This window comes from Crotalus tigris, unplaced genomic scaffold, assembly GCF_016545835.1.
Source record: "Crotalus tigris isolate CLP2741 ecotype Arizona unplaced genomic scaffold, ASM1654583v1 scf7180000017739.2905288, whole genome shotgun sequence".
Lineage (NCBI taxonomy): Eukaryota > Metazoa > Chordata > Lepidosauria > Squamata > Viperidae > Crotalus > Crotalus tigris.
The window spans coordinates 2,137,782-2,157,245 of record NW_024096605.1 but is presented as its reverse complement, the minus strand read 5'-3'; the positions used below and the strand labels follow the sequence as shown (position 1 = coordinate 2,157,245).

The following is a 19,464-nucleotide window of genomic DNA, read 5'->3' as shown; positions in this document are numbered from 1 at the left end:
TTTATAATAGTTTTCCAAGACAAGGTCAAAATGAACTTTAGGCTTTTGCATTTTTCTGATGAAAATTGAATCACAGTTAGAATCACTGAAATGTTTTTCCTGTTTTAGATAGGAAAACAGCAGAGGAAATTTAAAAAAAAAAAAAAAAAAAGGAGTCCCTGTGGATTTTATTTCGCTAGTCATTGCCGATTATACAAAAAGGATGTAAAGTTCTATTATTCCCATGCAGGATTACAGCAGACTCTCATGCTAGTTATTTGTGAATAAGTAATCATACAGTGCATTCAAGGACAAGTTACCATTCACATTGGACACTACTGGCAATTATATATTCTTAATATATATTTTTATCTAGAGATAAAATACCGAAGGTAAAATGCTAAACTTACCCTCATTGTGGGGTCTACTTTCATAGACATCCATATCATTTTTACTAATAATACAGTGGTCTCCCATCCAACTACAAACCCACCCAACTTAGCTTTTTGAGAGTATGCAGCATCTAGGTCCCGTAGCTCGCAATAGGTAAAGTTTCTATTTATTATATACAGTACACTATATAATGTCTTTCGTTTAAGTTGATTAAGATCAGCCTTTAGTCAAAGGTCAGGAAATTAAATTCAGGTGTCCTCCCCACTTCTCAATTCATCTGCTTGATAACCCTAGTATTGTGATGCCAGTCACATATGGTATAGGTTTACAAATGATTCTCTTTTTAAGCATGCTTCAGATTTTTAAATAGGTTAGACTGGATTATTCCCATCACTAAATTATGCTCAGCAGTCAGTTCTTCTGGGTTGCAGGAACTTACACAAAGCTGGATCTGGCAAACCATCTCTTCTCCTTTCTAGACAAAGGCAATCTTTATTCTGAACAGCAACAACAAAAATTGTCATGATAACACGACAACCCACAAACATGATTAAAGTTGGGTAAAAGCAGAAGGATTGTATTAAGGATATCCATTGATGGTGACTTTAAGGCTTATTTAACAAATATCTATGGAGATTTTCAGTCATCCAGGTCATGGTGGTCCCAAAGGTGCTTTTTCAAGAGGCAACTGGACTTTCTTGTTTTTATTTGAAGATGTTTCACTTCTCATCCAAGAAGCTTCTTCAGCTCTGACTGGATGGTGGGGAATGGAAGGATTTATACTCCTTGCAGACAGCAGGTCGTTTGCATTCTTTGAGATAGTCATTGAGGCCACTTGGCGGTTTAGCTGTGTCTTCAGGGTCACCTGAGTAATGCAAATGGGTGTGGAGTCTTCTTAGAACTGTTGAAAGGACTGTGTTGTAGACTGAAGATAGATGATGTTATATCTCTCCCCTTCTGTTGAGCAAGGGCCGTTCACTTTTGACATAGGTGGCCTCTTTGACCCGTCTGTCAAATCACCAGTCCTCTCTGTCCAAAATATGGACTGTGTTGTCTTCAAAAGAGTGGCCTTTGTTTTTTAATAGCTGAATTTCGTCCTTATGAGTTTGTTCTCCTATGTTGTGCGATGCGTTTATGAAGTGTTTTGTTTCCCCAATATACAGATCTCCACCTGTCTCACTGTATTGTACTGCATATTGCTCGGTTTGTGTCTGGATGTTTTATCCTTAGGGCAGACAAGCTTCTTGCCTATTTAACAATCACATTTGTAGGCCAGTCACTCATAAAGACTGGACAATGTGTATTACATGTATTGTGTTTAAGTTATTTTGGAATGCATGTGTTTACTGTATCTGTGACTAGGTGCAGTTGGCGTGCTTAAAATCAGCCAGAATTAATACTAGTCATGTCAAATACGATAACCTATAGTATTTACATGGAAGCAATTGCTTTAAAGATCCTCTTACTGTCCCTATGGATGGAAGAGAAGGGAACTAAAATGTGTAAACTTAGGAGTTGCTATAGTTTGTAAAGAGATATCCTAAAAGTAGATGGGAATAGGATCTAAAGTAGACCTGATATTCTGGGTATAGGCTTTAAGCCAATGTGATGCAATAATTTATTTTCACCTTAAAATCCAAACTCCCCCCAAAACTAAAAACAAAGTTGGCACTGCTTATTCTGGAGATACCATGGCAGTATCAGAAGATATTTTGGAGAGGGAGTTTTGGAGGGGAGGATCTTGGATCTTATTGTAAGCCATAGTGGGTTCAAGATATCTGTCCTGATCCTGTCCAGATGTTTTCCACTAAAACTTCCAACATTTATAATCATTGGCTAATACTGTATTTAAAGACATCTGGAAGACAATGTATAGACCACATCTGTTCTAGAAGGTTTCACATGACATGGAAACAATAGTTGAAATAATTTAATTGCTCTGGCACAATCATACTGTCTGTTCTTAATGTCCATGGCATGTTCTTGTTCAGAATACTTTCAAAACAATGATCATCCGTGTTACACACAAGACTGAGGTAAAGCCCGAAAGAATTCCAAGACAGCTTGAAATCAAAATACATTTTCTTGAAGTTATTTCCCTGTTAAACACAATCTTTTTAAATGTTCAGCTAATTTAACCCTCATTTTCAAACCTGGGGTTGTCCAAAGGTTGCATTATAATTGCAGTCTAACCAGAATTATTTCTGGGTCACTGAAGCAGTCAATTCTTTAATTATGATATTGTAATAGCAGCCAGAACCTACTGTATTTCCTGCTATTCACCATATTTCTAATGATCCATGTTCCACCTTCCAGTAGATTTGCTTTTGTTCTACCATTGTGCTTCTTTTAGTTTCCCTTGATGCTGTCTCACCAGTGCAGTGCCTTTTATCGTATGGATATTACTTCATCATTCATAAAAATCATGTGTACATTTGCAGTCCCCCATTTATTGGCTGGAGAATCTTAGTTTATAGGATTTTAACATAACCTTTGTATAATTCCATATAACAAAATACTAGGTTTCAGCCATATGACCAGCATCCTCCAATCTGATATTCTCAAGAAAGACTTCAACGCCAGGTTGGGTATGTCTACTATGTAAGGTTTCTCCCTGCTACTGAATACAGGTAGTCCTTGACCTATGACCAGAATTCAGCCTAAAATTTCCATTCGTAAGCAAAATAGTTGTTAAGTGAATTTGCACCCCATTTTACAAACTTATTTGCCATGTTTGTTAAGTGAATCACTATAATTGTTAAATGAATCATGTAGTCATTAAGTGAATCTGGCTTCCCTCCCCATTGACTTTGCTTGGCGGAAGCTGGCTGGGAAAGTTAGGAATGGTGATCACCTGATCCTGGGAGACTGCGTGCCAGTTGCCAAGCAACCAAATTTTGATTATATGACCAGGAGGATGCTGCAATCCTTACAATGGTTGTAAGTATGAAAACCGTCGTAAATCACCTTTTCAGTACCGTTATACGTTTGAACGGTCACTAAACAAATGGTTGTAAGTCGTATGTGTAATAATGAAATGTCGCCCTTCTGTTACTCTTCAGCCTCATATTCCAAAGAGGCAAATTATCTTATACATAAAATCTGCACCAATCCTTCTACATTTACTTTAGTTGTCCTTGGGCAAAGAACTACCGTAATCCCCATGTGGCATTCCTGGTGGTTTGAATTTAAGATCCCTGCTCTAGAGCCAGGTTACCAAATCCTGGAGAAGTTACCTTAATTTTTCCCTCATTCTGTCATTTGTAAACATTCCTCTGTTCTGTACTCTATTCTGGAATCCTCTGTTCTAGAAAAGAAAAGAAATCACTGAATTTAGGGCACAGGAATACACTGAAACCTAAAATCTTATTTCTATTCCCAAAAAGGGAATAGAAGAGCCTGTGATATGTCATTTTCTTGCTTTTCTTCCTACCAACATCATTATAGCTTCCAGATCATTAATACAGGTCACAGGGAAGATGTTGCTCCAGGGAACTGCAGCCAATTAATTTAGACAATACTAGACTAGATGGCCTAATAATTTGTGTGAATATAATACCATTTCCAATTACTACAATGAGCTCTGAAGTGGGGGCTTGATTCCCTCCGAATTGTGGTCCCAGGGCAAATTTTTATTCCTTGAATTGCTATTTGCATTGGAGTCCTCCAAACAACTCCAAAGGAATATATCCTTGGGAATCTGTTGAAGAATAGTGAGCCAATTTTTATTTATTATTTATTTATTTGTTAAATGTATTTGCCACCTGTCTTCCCATGGAGCTACTCTAGGCAGCTATATACTATTTCCATGAGGAGAGTCAGACAACTAAAAGATGGGAGGCACAGACCTAGATTATCATATGAAAGGAAGAAAAGTACAGCACCTATATTCTTATCGTCCATCCAGACAATCGCATGCTTTCAAACCAATGCCAAAAGAGCATTTTGCTGCAAGTTGTATCCATTAGTGCTTCAGCACTGGAGGTTTTTAAGAAGAGACTGGACAGCCACTTTGTCTGAAATGGTAGGGGGTTGGACTAGAAGACTTCCAAGATCCCTTCCAACTCTATTCTGATTGATTGATTGACCATTACACAACCCATGTGAAATCTCACAAAGATACTGCAAAATTATGGTCTTCATAATTTCCTCCCTTTTATCTTCCCTCCAAATGCTTTTGCATCTATCTTTCTTTTCTTTCTTAGTATCAATCATCCCTAAGCCTATGTTGATAGCCAGGGTATGATTTTTATACGAATGAGAGAAAAGACTTGAGAATTCAATATGATTTGTCCTCATTTTATCTTATTTATAAATCACCTCATTTAGTTCTGAATCTGAAAAATCATTTGAAAAAGGCAAATCACACCTCACCCCCCATTTTTTTTTTTTTTGCATTGCTAGCTGAAATGCTGTTTTTCTTAAATTAGTATTTCTGAAACATTTCCGGAATCATCTTTTTAAATGTCATCTTTTAAAATGTTTGTCATTCAAAATGTGGTGATAGTTGGCATACACATGCTAGTGCTTGTAATCCATGACAAGTTTTGTAAATTTTTGGAGGATGGCCAGTGTTTGTGACCTCATGGGCACTTCTAATATTCTGAGGGTACCGCCTCAAAAGATGGCAAGGATCTAGGGAAAAGTAACTAAATATGATTAAACTGAATACAAATGTATGCTTTTTAATATAAGCTGGGTTGACAAGATCAGAAATGAGGAGATGAAAAGTCGCCTGGGAAAGTCAAGGGAAATCATCAAAACAATTAAAAAACGAAAGTTAGAATATTTTGGACATGTGATGCAACATCCAGAAAAATATGGCATCCTCCATTTAATCTTCCAGGGAAAGATTGAAGGCAAACGAGGTCCAGGCAGAAGAAGAACATTGTGGCTTCAAAATCTAAGGGACTGGTTTGGACAAAACTCAGCAGCACTTTTTCGCGCGGCTGCTGATAAAAACAGGATCGCCAACGTCCGATAACGGATATGGCACAAGAAGAAGAAGAAGAAGAAAATACTTTTTAATAGTGACATTTTCTTGTCTTTTTAAATTATTTCTTTTAAAAGATGAATAACAATTGAAGGGTAAAATTCCAAAACAAATTTGGATATAATTTACATGTTATACTTTCTTTTCTCCTCCCAAATATCTAGTATAGGTCTTCGTGTTCTGCTTTAGCCCTCAAAGCTTGTTTAAGTGCAAAGGAACACTGACCTGCATGAATGTCACCCACTATGTTAAATGTACACCCCACATACATTTACAAAGAAGCACTGGTGATGTGGAAAAGTGATTGTTAACTATTTCTTGCAAAGTAAAACGGCAGCTCTTGATGTGAAGATGTGATGGAAGATATAATAGTAATAATAGCGGCAACAGCTAGCGTAAGTGACAAAATATGAAAGCTTGATATCCTTTTGCAAAATTAGGTGGTTTTAGTATAGATACTGTCCAACTCTAGAATTTGAATCATTGGGGGGAGATTCACCAGTAGATTTAAAATGTGCTCCACTGTTCCTATCAAGTGCTGATGATATATGACTCCTCAGTCAGGTTTTTTCAGTGTTGTAGGGAAGCCTGATGTCACCAATTGGAGGCAAAGATACTGCTATTTCACAAATTGCTGGTTGTAACACTGGTCAAAGGTCTGGCTATTAATGAAAGATTTCAAAGGGTTCCATTCGATCACTGGAAACTCCCTCCTGGCCGTTTATTCATCTCAGGACAAGTCTTTACAACATCAGGAAGGTTAAAAAAAAAAAAGTAGAGATGATGAAATTGGCATGAAGATGGACCGAGAGAAACATAGACCTGCTGGATTCTAAGTCCCTCCGCTTCCAAACCAGAATGCACGTCAGCTCAGAAACTGGCCTATCTTCATGCTTTTTTTTGTGAATTGTTTGTGGTGGGGAACGATTATGCATGAAAAGCAAATCAGCAACATTTGTTCTTCTACCTAATCAACAGGAATCTGGCATTAATTAGATACTTCATCCCATGCTTGAACGTGTGGGGGAAATGTTGAGGCTAGAATCCTCCATTCATTCACTATGATATGTATTTAGCAGAGTATAAATATAATAGAATCAAGCTCATTAAGAGTACCTAAGGACAGACACTTAAGGCCAAAAAAGACAAGCAAAGTTAATTAAAAATGTTATATGTGTAAGCAATATAACAATATCCTTATATATTAGGGAAGGAAAAGGTACAGGTACTCACTGTTCTAGTAGGAAACAGTCTAAAGGAGTAGAACTAACTCTATCAATATTCCAATCAGGAGAAATCTGAGCAAAGAACAAAAAAATGAACAAAAAGAAAGTTCCTGGCATGCTGTCTGTAGTCCTAATTCCCTTGGTGGTGAATGGAATAAAAGCAGTGTCCAAGACAAAGTAGTTTTCCTCTGCCTGCTGGTGCAAAATATAATAAACATTTCCCTGTATTTCATGGCTTTCATATTAGAAACCAAGGCGGCACTTGGTGTAAAAATATCTTGTTCTGATCAACAAATTAATGGATATGACTTACACAATTCAATTGAAAGTTGGATAACTGCAGTATTTCTTTATTAAACTATACATTGCAGCCACAGGAGATAAGACAAAAATATTTTTGTTTTTATTTTTTTCCTATATAATATATAATAAAAATAATAAGAAATGCAAAAATATCATTCTAATTTTAGACAAAGAGTATTTCAACATATAGTAGTGTGAACAGAGTAGGAATATTAAACACCAAGAGATGATACCAGAAATATTTTCTTTGATTTTAGCTGTTTCTTTCAATGTAATTCTGATTAATCGGAGAAATCTGTCTTCACTCTGTTGGTGACATGCTTTGATTTGTGATGCCGTCACTTTTAATAACTTAGAGAAGCAATTGCTTTTATTAAATCTCCCTCGTTGAAATAAATATGTGGAACAGTTTCAGCTGAAATCTCCAAGCATTCTCTTTGTCTCTCTCACCCCCTAAACATATATTGGCCTGGTTCACATGACAATAAACTATAGTTTAGTTGTTACAAAAGTGAGCCTAAGTGAATTTTAGACTTGGGCACTTTCACTCCATTTAAGGATGACTATGAAGAAAACTTCCAAAACTGAAATAATAGATTAACTATTATTTGAAATGCATTCTGGGTTGAAGCAAACCAACCTGAGGCTAAAATTTAGGAAGCTGGCCCAGTAGTATTTGAGACTGACTGAAAATTATTCCAATAAAATTAAACTGCTGAAAAGTTTTGTACCCGAATGCAGCATCTACCTGATGCAATATTTTACCTAATAGTCTCAGAAATCAATGATTAAAGCCCAATTCAGCCTTTAGAAACACTGTCTGTCTCTGTTTTAGAAGCAGAATGCAGAGTAAACACATAACAAGATAGACATACCTGTAAAGGTTGCTTGCCAGTTAGAAACATTGCCTGAATGAACAAACTAATTATGCTAAGAAAAAGCATTTCTCCATAATATAGATACTCAGATTCATGCTACATCTAATAATGTTTCCATAGGGACCAATATGGGTGACAACTCTCTTTCTTTTGTAATGCTAAGATCTGGAGCACAATAGCTTGCACTGTCCTTTGTAATGTCAGTGTTTCTGTTGAACTGAACTCACAAAATAAAAAAGCCCATTTTCTTTGTGTCACAGTCATTTACAAAATACTTTAATTACACTTTAAGATTTCAAGTCAGCTTGTCCCCTATCCCTCCAAAAATGATTTAAAACAATATAAAAAGGTGAAATTCTTGAAGTTTTTAGTGCAGTTCCGTGGCGTTTGTTAGAATATGAAATATTAATATTTTACAATTCGGTTATAAGGATGAAGTTCAATTTGCCTAGCTTGCATAGGATAAAGTAAGTATATGCTTATCATGGGAGTTGCTTGAGAATTAGAGCCTGAGCCTGAACATCAGCTTGAAATTTTATTATCTTGTACTACTGACGGTGTTTCCCTTGTTATTCTTCTAGACTATTGCACAGATTGTTTATTTATTTATTTATTTATTTGCAGATTACTTAGAACACCTTTGTTTCTTTTTAAGAAATAAACTGAAGCAAGGTTTTGAACTGGTTTTTGACTGTTGTTCTAATTTTTGTTAGAGAGAGAGAGAAAGAGAGAGAGGGAGAGATATTTTAAGATACTAAAAAAAACCCTCTAGTTCGTAATGGCCAGAACCACTTACCTTGCAGTTAAATGCCAGCTGATATCTCAGTAAGCAGAAATATTCTATACTTTATTTTATAGTTCCTATGAAAACCCACAGCTTTTCCTTGGAGAGACAAATAATCAGATAGTTAATGTCAAATGAAAAAAAAACGGGCTATTTATATTTCCACTAAGTACCCTCAAAGAAAAAAATAATAATACCAATATTATATTTGAAAGGAGGCATTGATGGAGGGGGATGGCATTTTTGCAAGTTATCCTTACATATGTTGTTGCTTCGAGATAACTTTGCTGTTTTAAAAATAACTATCCCCCTGTTCTCCCCACTTTGAGTTTTTAAATAGTATTTTTTATTAAAGATTATAATTGTTATATTTATTTATTTTATTTATTTGCCACCATCTCAACCAGATGCTTACTCTTAGTGGCTTGCAATGTTAAAAAGAATAAAACAATGCAACAATATGTATAGAAAAAGTAAAAGGCTATAAAAATACAAATTATCAGCTATAAATAAAGCTAAAAGATAGGGGAGGGGCAGGCTGAGAAGAGAGTAAGCAGGATCTCTTATTAACTGATTTTTCAGGGCAAATTAGTTGTGGGGAAAGTCTTTTAAAAAATCTTTTGAAAAATCCCATAGCATCCTTTATTGTACAATCTTACTTGATATTTGAATGTTAAAAAAATGAGTTAAGACCATTAAGTTAAGATGACTATTATTTAAATAGTCATCAAAATCAGTATTAAAACATTTCTTTGATTATTATTGGATTCCCGACTTCATCTTCCCTACCAGCTAGGTTTATCCGATTAAATAGAAATGATACTGAGCACTAGAAGAGATTTTAAAAATTAGCATGGAGTTGTATCCAAATAATGTCAGAACAGGTACATAGATATCTTGCATTATTTAGAGGTGTTGTATTTCAGTTTCCATAATCCCTAGCTGACATAGCTACGGAATTTAGGGGAGTTGAAGTCCAACACAAGAAGAAAGCAACAGTTTGAGAAAGACTGCCTTAGCATGTTGTACATTTAGCAAATTTGTATTCAAGTGAGAAAATAACATAGGCTTCTAAAAACATCTCTTCAGATATTCTTGCAGTTGCTTAGCATTTGTAGTCAAACTCCTGTTTCTTATAAATCTTCCAGATTTTCAACACTCTATATTTAACTAAAATTGTATGAGTACACACAGACTTAGAATATTCTTTATGCAGTTGCCATTAGGGTTTTATGTTTGCAAAATTTGCCTCTGTATTTGCACTGACAGAAAGAAAATGTGAATATTACCTGTTGGTTACAATGAAGCAAAAATTCTGACTCCTACCATTTCCTCAAATTGTGATTATAATCTCAAAAAAGGGGACAGCTTTCAGCACTACAAAGTGCCCCATTATTATATATCTTAGGTGACTGAATGATATGTTTGTTTATAAAAAAAAGTTATTTTCATGGAATAGATGTGGCTACAGTTCATTGGGTGGGTTAGTGTTTCTTCTAGTAATTTCAGAAAACAAGATTTTCTGTAAACAGACAATGGGTTAGAATATTTTGAAAATATACCAGCAGGTACTATTGGGAAAAAAATCATTCCATACTGAAAAGATTTCAAAGATTTAAAATATATGGCATGGAATATTTGATTGACAATAAATATCTAAGGAATATAATTGTTTATAAAATAAATCTGTATAAACGCCAATACAGATAAATATTACTGTCATTTGGATTAATGTGAGAAAGAAAATGAAAATCTATTGGATGTCTCACTTCATTAATATTCTACGTTTCTTGGTTCAAAAACAGAATATCAAACTATATTTTTTTAATAATCCATATCTTGAAAGAAAATAATTCAGTAATATCTAATATCTATTTTGAGGAAAAATATATGTAGCAACGTGGATTTCATACACACTAAAATACCAATCATATTTTTAAAAAAGAAATTACAGTTAAATATGCCTATACACATTTGGTTTGGCCCATGCCAGGCCACTTGCATCAACAAAGGGGTCCCATAAATTTTCTAAGAAATAAAAATGATGTGCAACTGAAGTCTATCCAGATGCCCAGAACAAGAAGAAAGGTGAACAGAGTCCCAGAAATGGGTGAGCATAGGAGATGATAAGTGATGATCTGATAAACTATTAAATCCATTTTGTGATGGGCAAGTTATTGTGTAATCTTGTGAGAGCATTCATAACTTGTTCTCAAACTTCCAAATGTACCATTAGCCCAAAAAGCATCTCTTACATAGTAAGATAAAATTCCTATGTGATCATTTCTACTAGTTAATATAAGCATAACCAAGTACATTTCAGTGGTCGGAGAATTATGTCCATTAGACTCAATCAGTGAGATTTAATACTATAAGTAAGCCTCTTTTTTATTTGCTGGGAGAGGGAGGGAGGGAGGGAGGGAGAGGGCAGCTGCTAAAACAGCAGCATATAGTTTAGGCTGACAAAAAGTTCAATCTTAGTCTAGATAGACCACACACATGGTTTTTACCCTTCTCTATTTGTTATATAATATCATATGTTGCTCTTTGCCTAGAACTGTGTAGTGCAGGGATTTGAGGGTGCTAGAAATGTAGTAGTAGTTGTGTGTTAGAATGCACAGAGTAGAGAAGGCTGTCACAGCAGTCAATAAGATCTGAGAGGTGTTGACTAATTGCCTGCTAATTACACAGTAAATTGTCTAATTAAGCTGATGGTTAATTAGGGTGCGCTTGCACAGCAGTCTTGTGGAATTTTGTCTGATGTCTAGGAAACAGCTTGTATAATTGGCAAACTGGTAAAGACTGGCAGAAAACATGACTAGAAAGCACATTGCCAGTAGATGACAGAAATAATAATATCTTTAAAATAATTCTTGTCTTGGGTATATTAATGGATTTGTTTGGTTCCTTTGTTGTATGTCCTGTATTTAAGGAATGTGCTCTTCTAGTACACGATTGTGCAACTTCATCATTATCAATTGTTTTAAAATAAATCTTTGCAGATTTTCTTAAAATTTCAATCTTAATTTAATAATGGGTAGATTGTTTGGATTCTTACTATTCTTTTATTTAAGAAAGTAATACATTTTAAAAGCCGGATGCTATATTTTCTACTGTACGTTTACATATACTCTTATAGTCACTGTCTGATAAGGATATTAAATTCTGAAAGGTAGCAATTTGATAAAAATACAAACAGATGAAAGAAAGCCGGCTTTAAAATGAACTAAGGAATGGTACTCCTTAGAATTTAATTTCTTTAAAAATATTAAAGATATTTAAAATCACTGAGAAATGACATTACTAATAAAAACTATTTCTCTATCTTCCATCATATTGTGAACTGGAGCAGCTAATTCCAGGTCCATTTTTGCATGAAGACAAACATCTCATATCACATTACTGGTTTGAAGTGGTATAGGTTTTCCTCTTTGGTTGGAAAGGAAAAATAAAGAGCAGAATGAATGTATTTAGAATAACCAAGAAAGAAAATTTAGGATGGGTGGGGAAGAAACCTTTCAATCTAACCACGAGCAAATTAAACCTTCCCCATTATACCTTCCTGTCACAGAAATAAAGGAATGTTGGGTTTGTAAAGCATTAAACTCTGTGGGAGAGTGGAGACTGGTAAGAGAGAACATGATCTGCCCAAGAGAACATTTTAAAGGGAAAAGAAAGAATAGAGCTCAGTGAAAATTTTGGCAAGGCTTATGTGGGACATTGAAACATTTTGATGGACTAAAAGAACTGGGATAAATGTATAGAAAGGTATAATGCAAAAGATTAAAGTTTCCATGTACTCACATTGCCCTCCCACTTGTGAATGGTCTTTTCCAATTAATAATAAAATGTTGTGTTATTATTATTATTAAATATTTAAATTAAATTACATATATAATGGATATTCAAAATAATTATTTATTTAAAATATTTTATTAAATAATAAAAATCAGTGCAATGCCTAGAGGATTCCCTCGATATTTGAAAATGTTGAATTTAACAGACCTGAACACCCTAATTTTACAAAACAACAACACTTTGCTTGCAGCTGTTTAGTTCCTTAAGTGCTACCTTAATAATTCTTGCTCCTTAGTTAGGACTTGAGTTATTAAATTTCCACCAGTCTTAAATTGTAATCTACCTGAAAATTACTCATAATAATAATAATAATTTAGGGTTTTTAATGAATAAAAGCAAATTGTATGCATCTGTGAATACTATTGCATTTTTTGTATGTGCCCTCAAGTCAATCTGGATTCCTGCCAACTGCCTGGATTAATCCCTGTATTTTTCCTGGCAAGATTTTTAGAGTGATTTGCCATTGCCTCCTTCCTAGAGCTAAGAAAAAGTGACTGGCCCAAAGTCACCTTGGAGTAGAGCTAGAAACCACAATTTTCTAGTTTGTATCCTGACACTTTAATCACTAGACCAAACTGGCTCTCATTATACACTAGTATAAAAGCCACCTCAGCCCAGACCACATATGTGCCATGCTGGACCTCTGCCAGACTACTACCAATTTTAAATGCAATGAAGGTCCCCTTCAAATGGTATTATTGAGTAATATATTAATAGAAATATTAATACTATCTTGTAATAATATTAAATAGTACTGTTAAATGATAGTATTAAAACAATATTATTAAAATTATAGGAGTTGGTGGCCCAGAGCGGGGGAGGTCCTCTTCAAATGGTATTATTGAGTAACATATTAATAGAAATATTAATACTATCTTGTAATAATATTAAATAATACTGTTAAACGATAGTATTAAAACAATATTATTAAAATTGTAGGAATTGGTGGCCCATTGCTCATGTGAATAGGGCTGCGAGAGAGCCTATGGCACTTGCAGCAATGCTCACACAAGTGGGGCTGTGCGCAAATGCCCGCAGCAGCCAGCCAATAGGCCGCAGGCTACAGGTTGTAGATGCCTAGCCTAGAGCACCAACAATCCAGAACAATATTTTTAAAATTAACTTTCTGGAGGAAATGAACAGGTATTTAAAAATCATCTGGTTTGGGGTAAGTTGTCCTTTACAGCAGGGATCCCCAACTTCCAGTCTGTGGACCGGTACTGGGCGTGGCATGCCAGCAACTGGCCGCACAAACAAGCAAAGCCCCATCTGTGGGATGCAGGCAGCACACAAAACCACGCACTCTCCAGTCCATGGAAAAACCTTTATCCACGGAACCAGTCCCTGGTGCCCAAAAGGTTGGAGACCTCTGCTTTACAAAGTACAATATTCTATGCTAATTAAAGTTTGCCAGACTGCAAGAGAGGTGGATTAAAACCCTTGCATTGGTCACCCCAAATGTTCAAGATATATCTAAATTCAGTACCAGGCTTTAAAGCTTATAGTGTGAGATACAGATAATCAATACACACCTACCTCAGAGCCAATCCCATTGCTACATTAATGTTGATTTTCCGTACATTCTTAATTTACTTTGTTTCAAAATATACACTTCAGAGAAAACTTAATTTAAATTTTAAAAAATAAGCGTAAATTTTGTTTCAAAATTCAAATAATAGTTTATCATATAAGCATGTCAAGAATTGTGTAAAAATGTTAAGGATAATAAAATCATCATACATAAAAGTTATCAATTATATTTTTACTTACCATATTTTTCCGTCTATAAGACACACCCTTGTATAAGACGCCCCCCAATTACTGGTACTTCTCGGTACCATCACACAAGGGAGGAGACTTCCTCCAATCAGATGGTGCTCTGCGGGCTTAGTCCCACCCACCCCCTCATCCATCAATCACTGTACTGAGGTGACTTCCCAGAGCCTCTTGTGGCTTCAGCCCGAGCTGCGCCAGTGAAAAATGGGTCATAGAAGGCTTCAGTGGGACCGGTGGCATCCTTGGGATAGCGCGATCTTCCAGCACCAGGCAGCATCTCGGGCTGGCTTTCTCCCCATCCTGGCAGCATCTCGGGCCAGCGATATCCTCCTGCACCAGGCAGCATGGCAGCGGCATGTAAAGAACCCACACAGGCATGCCCTGGGCTGTGGAAGTTACCATTATTTTTTCGTGTATAAGACGCTGCACTTGTATAAGATGCACCTGATTTTTGAACCTAGTGTTTGCAGGAAAAAATAGCGTCTTATACACGGAAAAATATGGTAGTTCACTTTTCAAACTTTAAGTAAACTGGGACTCATTTCCAGTATGAATAAATCCAACAGGAAGAATAAAAAGAAAAAAGGAATTGGCACAAATGTTTCTAACGAATGCACCTTTTCTGTGGTATATCTACATTTTTAGCAAACAATTTCTTCCTATTATAATATGTGTTATATTAAGAATAATGCATTTCTTAATACAAGCTTTTACAAATACATTTTCTTAATGCAGAGTTATGTGCTTATAAAAGAAGTACTTCATAATACTGTTAGCAGAAGCAAAGTTTGTTAAAAGAAAGGATGACTTCTGATATTTTCCCCCTGGGACTAGCAGAGAAATAAAGCAGGTATGCCTGTACACATATAGAAGGATACCTGCGAAAAAGCATCCAATTGAGTTTTGAGCTAACAAGCTTGGTGAAATCTCTCTTTCTCTTGGTGAAATCTCTCTCTTTAAAATCCTAGTGTGCAAATAATTGATTGATTAATTATGTGCCATCAAGTCATTGCCGAGTACTTAGTGACTCATAGTGACCACATAAATTTTCTGCACGATGATCTAAACTTGACCTTCAGTGCTTTCATCACTGTAACCAAGTCCATCCACCTTGCTGCTGGTCATCTTCCTCTCTTTCCTTCCACCTTTCCCAGCATTGGTGCCTTCTTCAGGGAACAAGATTTTTGCATAATGTGTGTTTGAAGTAGGATAATTTGAGCCTGGTCATTTGTGCCTCAAGTGAGAACTCTGGATTGTTTTGTTCAATGATCCATTTGTCTGTTTTGTTGGCTCTCCACAATATTCTCAGGAATCTTGTCCAACACCAATGTTCAAAAGCATCAATATTCTTCCTATCCTGTTTCTTCAAAGTCCACCTTCGGCTTCCATTGAGTCTCACAGGGAATAGCATGGGTTGTACAATTCTTGTGCATATAATTGGGAAGATTCAAACAAGAGAATATATTATTTTTTAAAAAAATCTGGAGCAAACAAAATTCTCTTTGATGTTGAACATACTTTTAACTTGGAATATACATAACTATAGGTATAAATCCATATATATTATATAAGGCCCTTTATTTCCCAGTTTGTGACTTGATCTGCTTTTAGAAAACTCATTGCCATCAAAATATCAACAGTTCATAGTATCATTCTACAGGAGATAATCTCTCCTTATAATTTCTTATCCATTATTGAATGTTTCTCTGCTTTGAGTGTATTCTTTAAATATGTCTTCTGTCATCTGTTGAACTTAGACTAGATTGAAGATATCAGGTAGCTTTAGGCAAATCACTGTCTCACAACCTTGGTTAAAATAAGATTGAGAATCACCTCTCATTGTTAACCTTTTGTGCAGATGCTTACCCAGAAGTGCCACATTTCTAGTTTGATTCATGAATAAAGGTACTTGGCATCATGAAGGATTTTCAAGTCAGAATTAGACATTGAATAATGGAGAAGATACATCACACAACTTGGTTAGCTTTCTTCTTTTTTTTTCCAGGTTCCAAAATTTAGCTTTTATTTGTAAATTATTAGACTGGGTATGTTATTCCAGGAATTATTGTGCTGATACTCAAGATTATGCCAGAAGGAATGCAACTTAATAATAAATAATACAAATGAATAGGTTTTGCCCACATTGTCTATTCATGTTTACTATAGGGATCTTGTAAGTTATGTAGATAAATAAAATTCCAAGAAAGGGAGAATCTTGAGATCAAGCTATGCTGCCTAGTGCATCTGAATTTCCAAGCATTTCTGGATACATTGTAAACTGTTGATTTTATAAAAATACTGAACTTTTCTTTATGGTTTTAGAAGGAAGAAACAGTTTAGAGGCAATTTTCTACTGAAACGATTGTGTGTTTCAGAGAATATGAATTTACTTAAGATCTTTTCAAGTGTTCCCTACTGTAGGTTGCTTTGTATATTTTATTCTTTTTTTTAAATAAGCACAAGTTTAGCATGATAATTTACATGGATTTGCATCGTAGCAATTTATTTTGAACTATATGAAGTTCAGGTAAGCAATATTTTGCCTTGCAAATGTGATCAAACTACTTGGATTATGTCCAAAACATCCTGACATTCATCTAAGGGAGGTAAACCCATAGTGCTAACTGTATGAAGTTATCTTCTCGCAGGCAGGCAATGGAAGCTATTATTGTTGGGTGTTATGCTGATTCGGGCTTTTCCTGAGTTCTGGTTTATGTAGACTTACTCTATATTCCTGAGCTCTGGTTGGGTTGCCATCAAAATATCAGCATTTCATAGTATCATTCTAAAGGAGATTATCTCTCCTTATAATTTTTCAGCCATTATTGAATGTTTCTCTGCTTTGAGTGTATTCTTTAAATATATCTTCTGTCATCTGTTGAACTTAAACTAGATTGAAGATATCAGGTAGCCAACCATAGTAACCCAACTGTGAGATAGGAACAAAGCAGCAGTATTCCAGTTTTCTGTTGGAGGCCATTAGTAAAGTGTACTCCAGAGAGAAAATGGCAATAGAGATATGCAGAATAAATGGCAGACTGTCAATTTTCTAGCACAAGAAGGTAGATCTGATGTGTGTGTGTATGTGTGCATGTGCGCTCACTTGGAAACCATAACAGTGGAGTTTCAAATACAATGGGGTGAACCACTGTTGCCAAGACAGGACAGTTTCCTTAGGCTTAGATGATACAATAGATGTATCATGTTTATTTTTTATTTAGTTATCTTCATTAACTTTTAATAGATGCATAAGATGTACTTTCTTTCATAATCTTGGCAGGTTTTGAATAGACTTGGATAAACATAATAACTTCCTTTAAAGATATTAAAGCATAGCATTGGCCTTTGAGATTTTAACCCATATTGCATTTCCGTATCTATTCCAGCAGTGACATCTACCAACCAAACAGGTTGTCCTTACGTTTTTGTAAGAGGCGGACTATGAACATTTAAAAACAAACAACTACTTTATTCTAAAAAGTCTGGGCTGTAGAGTCTCAGTGGAAGAAAACATATTCATTCTGGCTTCTGGCATCTCTAAAGAAGAACTGAAAAAGACTCTTGCCTGAAGATGTGAATGAAACAGTTATTAGTAGTGATTTTTTTATTTTTTTTTTATTCCTTAGCTCTAGCCATTTGACTTTTGCTTAGCTCTAGTCTATCATTTTAAGTCTTTAGCAGGAAAGAAATTCCAGTTCCCTAATTCTGCAGTCTAGAATTCTCTACTGCAGGAACTAGTGTTCTGTCACTGAAATAATGCACTTTTATCTTTTCAGTTTGTCACTGTAGAGATCTCTTGCTGCAGTGACTACTCCCTTGCTTGTCTAACTTCTCTGTCACCTTCTAAGTCTCTTCAACCCACCTCCACCTTCCGTTTATGGATGTTTATATTTTTAGTTCTTCAGAACAGAGGTCTGTCTTTCCCATATATTGTTCTGAGCATTTATGGTGCTAAGTAAATGTTAATGGAGGGCAAGAAAAAGACACTTGAATCATTTCTTCTTTGTCACTACATCTTGCATCACCCAAGGACATCCTTCAAGAAATTTAATTTTTCCATAGCTTGAAGAGATATTTTTATGAATAATAAAATAATCTTTGTGGTAATCTAAAAGAGTAGAGCTATATGGGTGGAGTTGGTTGACTTAAGAATTAAAGTTTTTTTTTTTTTTAAAGGGGGGGATGCACATGCTCTTAATCTAATTGTGCTGTGCTGTTATACAGCCAAGAAATAAGAGCAGGTCATCCTAGACTATTTGCCATAGCCATCATTCCATTTACACAGGAAATATTTTGACAGGAAGCACAGTGCTGGCTGAACATCCATTGTAAAGGTACTTTCATATTCTCAGCATGCATCTACTTGAGAACAGGAGCTACTTAAAGAGAAATTGCATTGCTTCACAGTGAGGCTTGCAATCACTTCATGACTCAAATGTATATGAAAGTTAATTGGAGTTTGGGATGTGTAGTGCATAAAGATGTGAAGAAACATCATGGCACAAAGGTAATAAACCAATTGTCTTTGTCATACCACATGCTCTTAAATGACCAGTAGCTATAGCTGAGTTTTGTTTTAATGTTGTATCTCTTCTGCCTTTAAAAAACTTGGATACATTTTATATGTTTTTGTAATATTGTTTATGTAACAATACAAAAATGTTTTTTGTTATGATTATTCAGCTTAAGGGACAACAAAACTTTATTATGGTCAGGATCCAGACAAAAAATATAATAAAGGAATAGAAATATAACCCTTAGAAATAGACAGAAGACACTACTACCAGTATCAGGCCTAGACCTTTCTACATTAATATTAATATAGCACCCCTGAATTTATAAAAAGGAAATTCTGCAATTAAACAGGTAATTTCAGGGTTTTTGTGGGCTAAGATGTATTTCATACAAAATCAATCTGTTGGCTTGACTATTTCTTTGAAAAAGGCAGAAACCATCTAGAATGCAAAGTAAAGATTTTATCATGAAAACCCACATTCTAGTGAGATTTCTCCAAACATATATTTTTTTCAAACACACATGGATATTCTATTAAACTGGTTCTCCAAGAATGCCAAAGGGAGGGCACAGAAATAGGCTCCAGAAAAGGCTTACCAAAAGGATGATTGGATGAGGCAATACAAATACCTTGTTGATGAGATCCTTTGCATTTCTTAAAGGGCCAGTATATTGAAGAAGGAACTTCAAGGATGCATGTCTTGACTGGTTGACTTTGGGCTAGTTGCATTTTGCACAAAATATAAATGGAAACATGAG

At 35.3% G+C, this 19,464-nt stretch overlaps 1 protein-coding gene across 4 annotated transcripts in view; it reads left to right on the top strand.

Annotated features, from left to right (window-relative positions):
* The window catches only part of DPYD (dihydropyrimidine dehydrogenase), a 567,113-nt gene that overhangs the window by 321,978 nt on the left and 225,671 nt on the right, over positions 1-19,464 (top strand). The gene's annotated exons all lie outside the window — the stretch shown is intronic.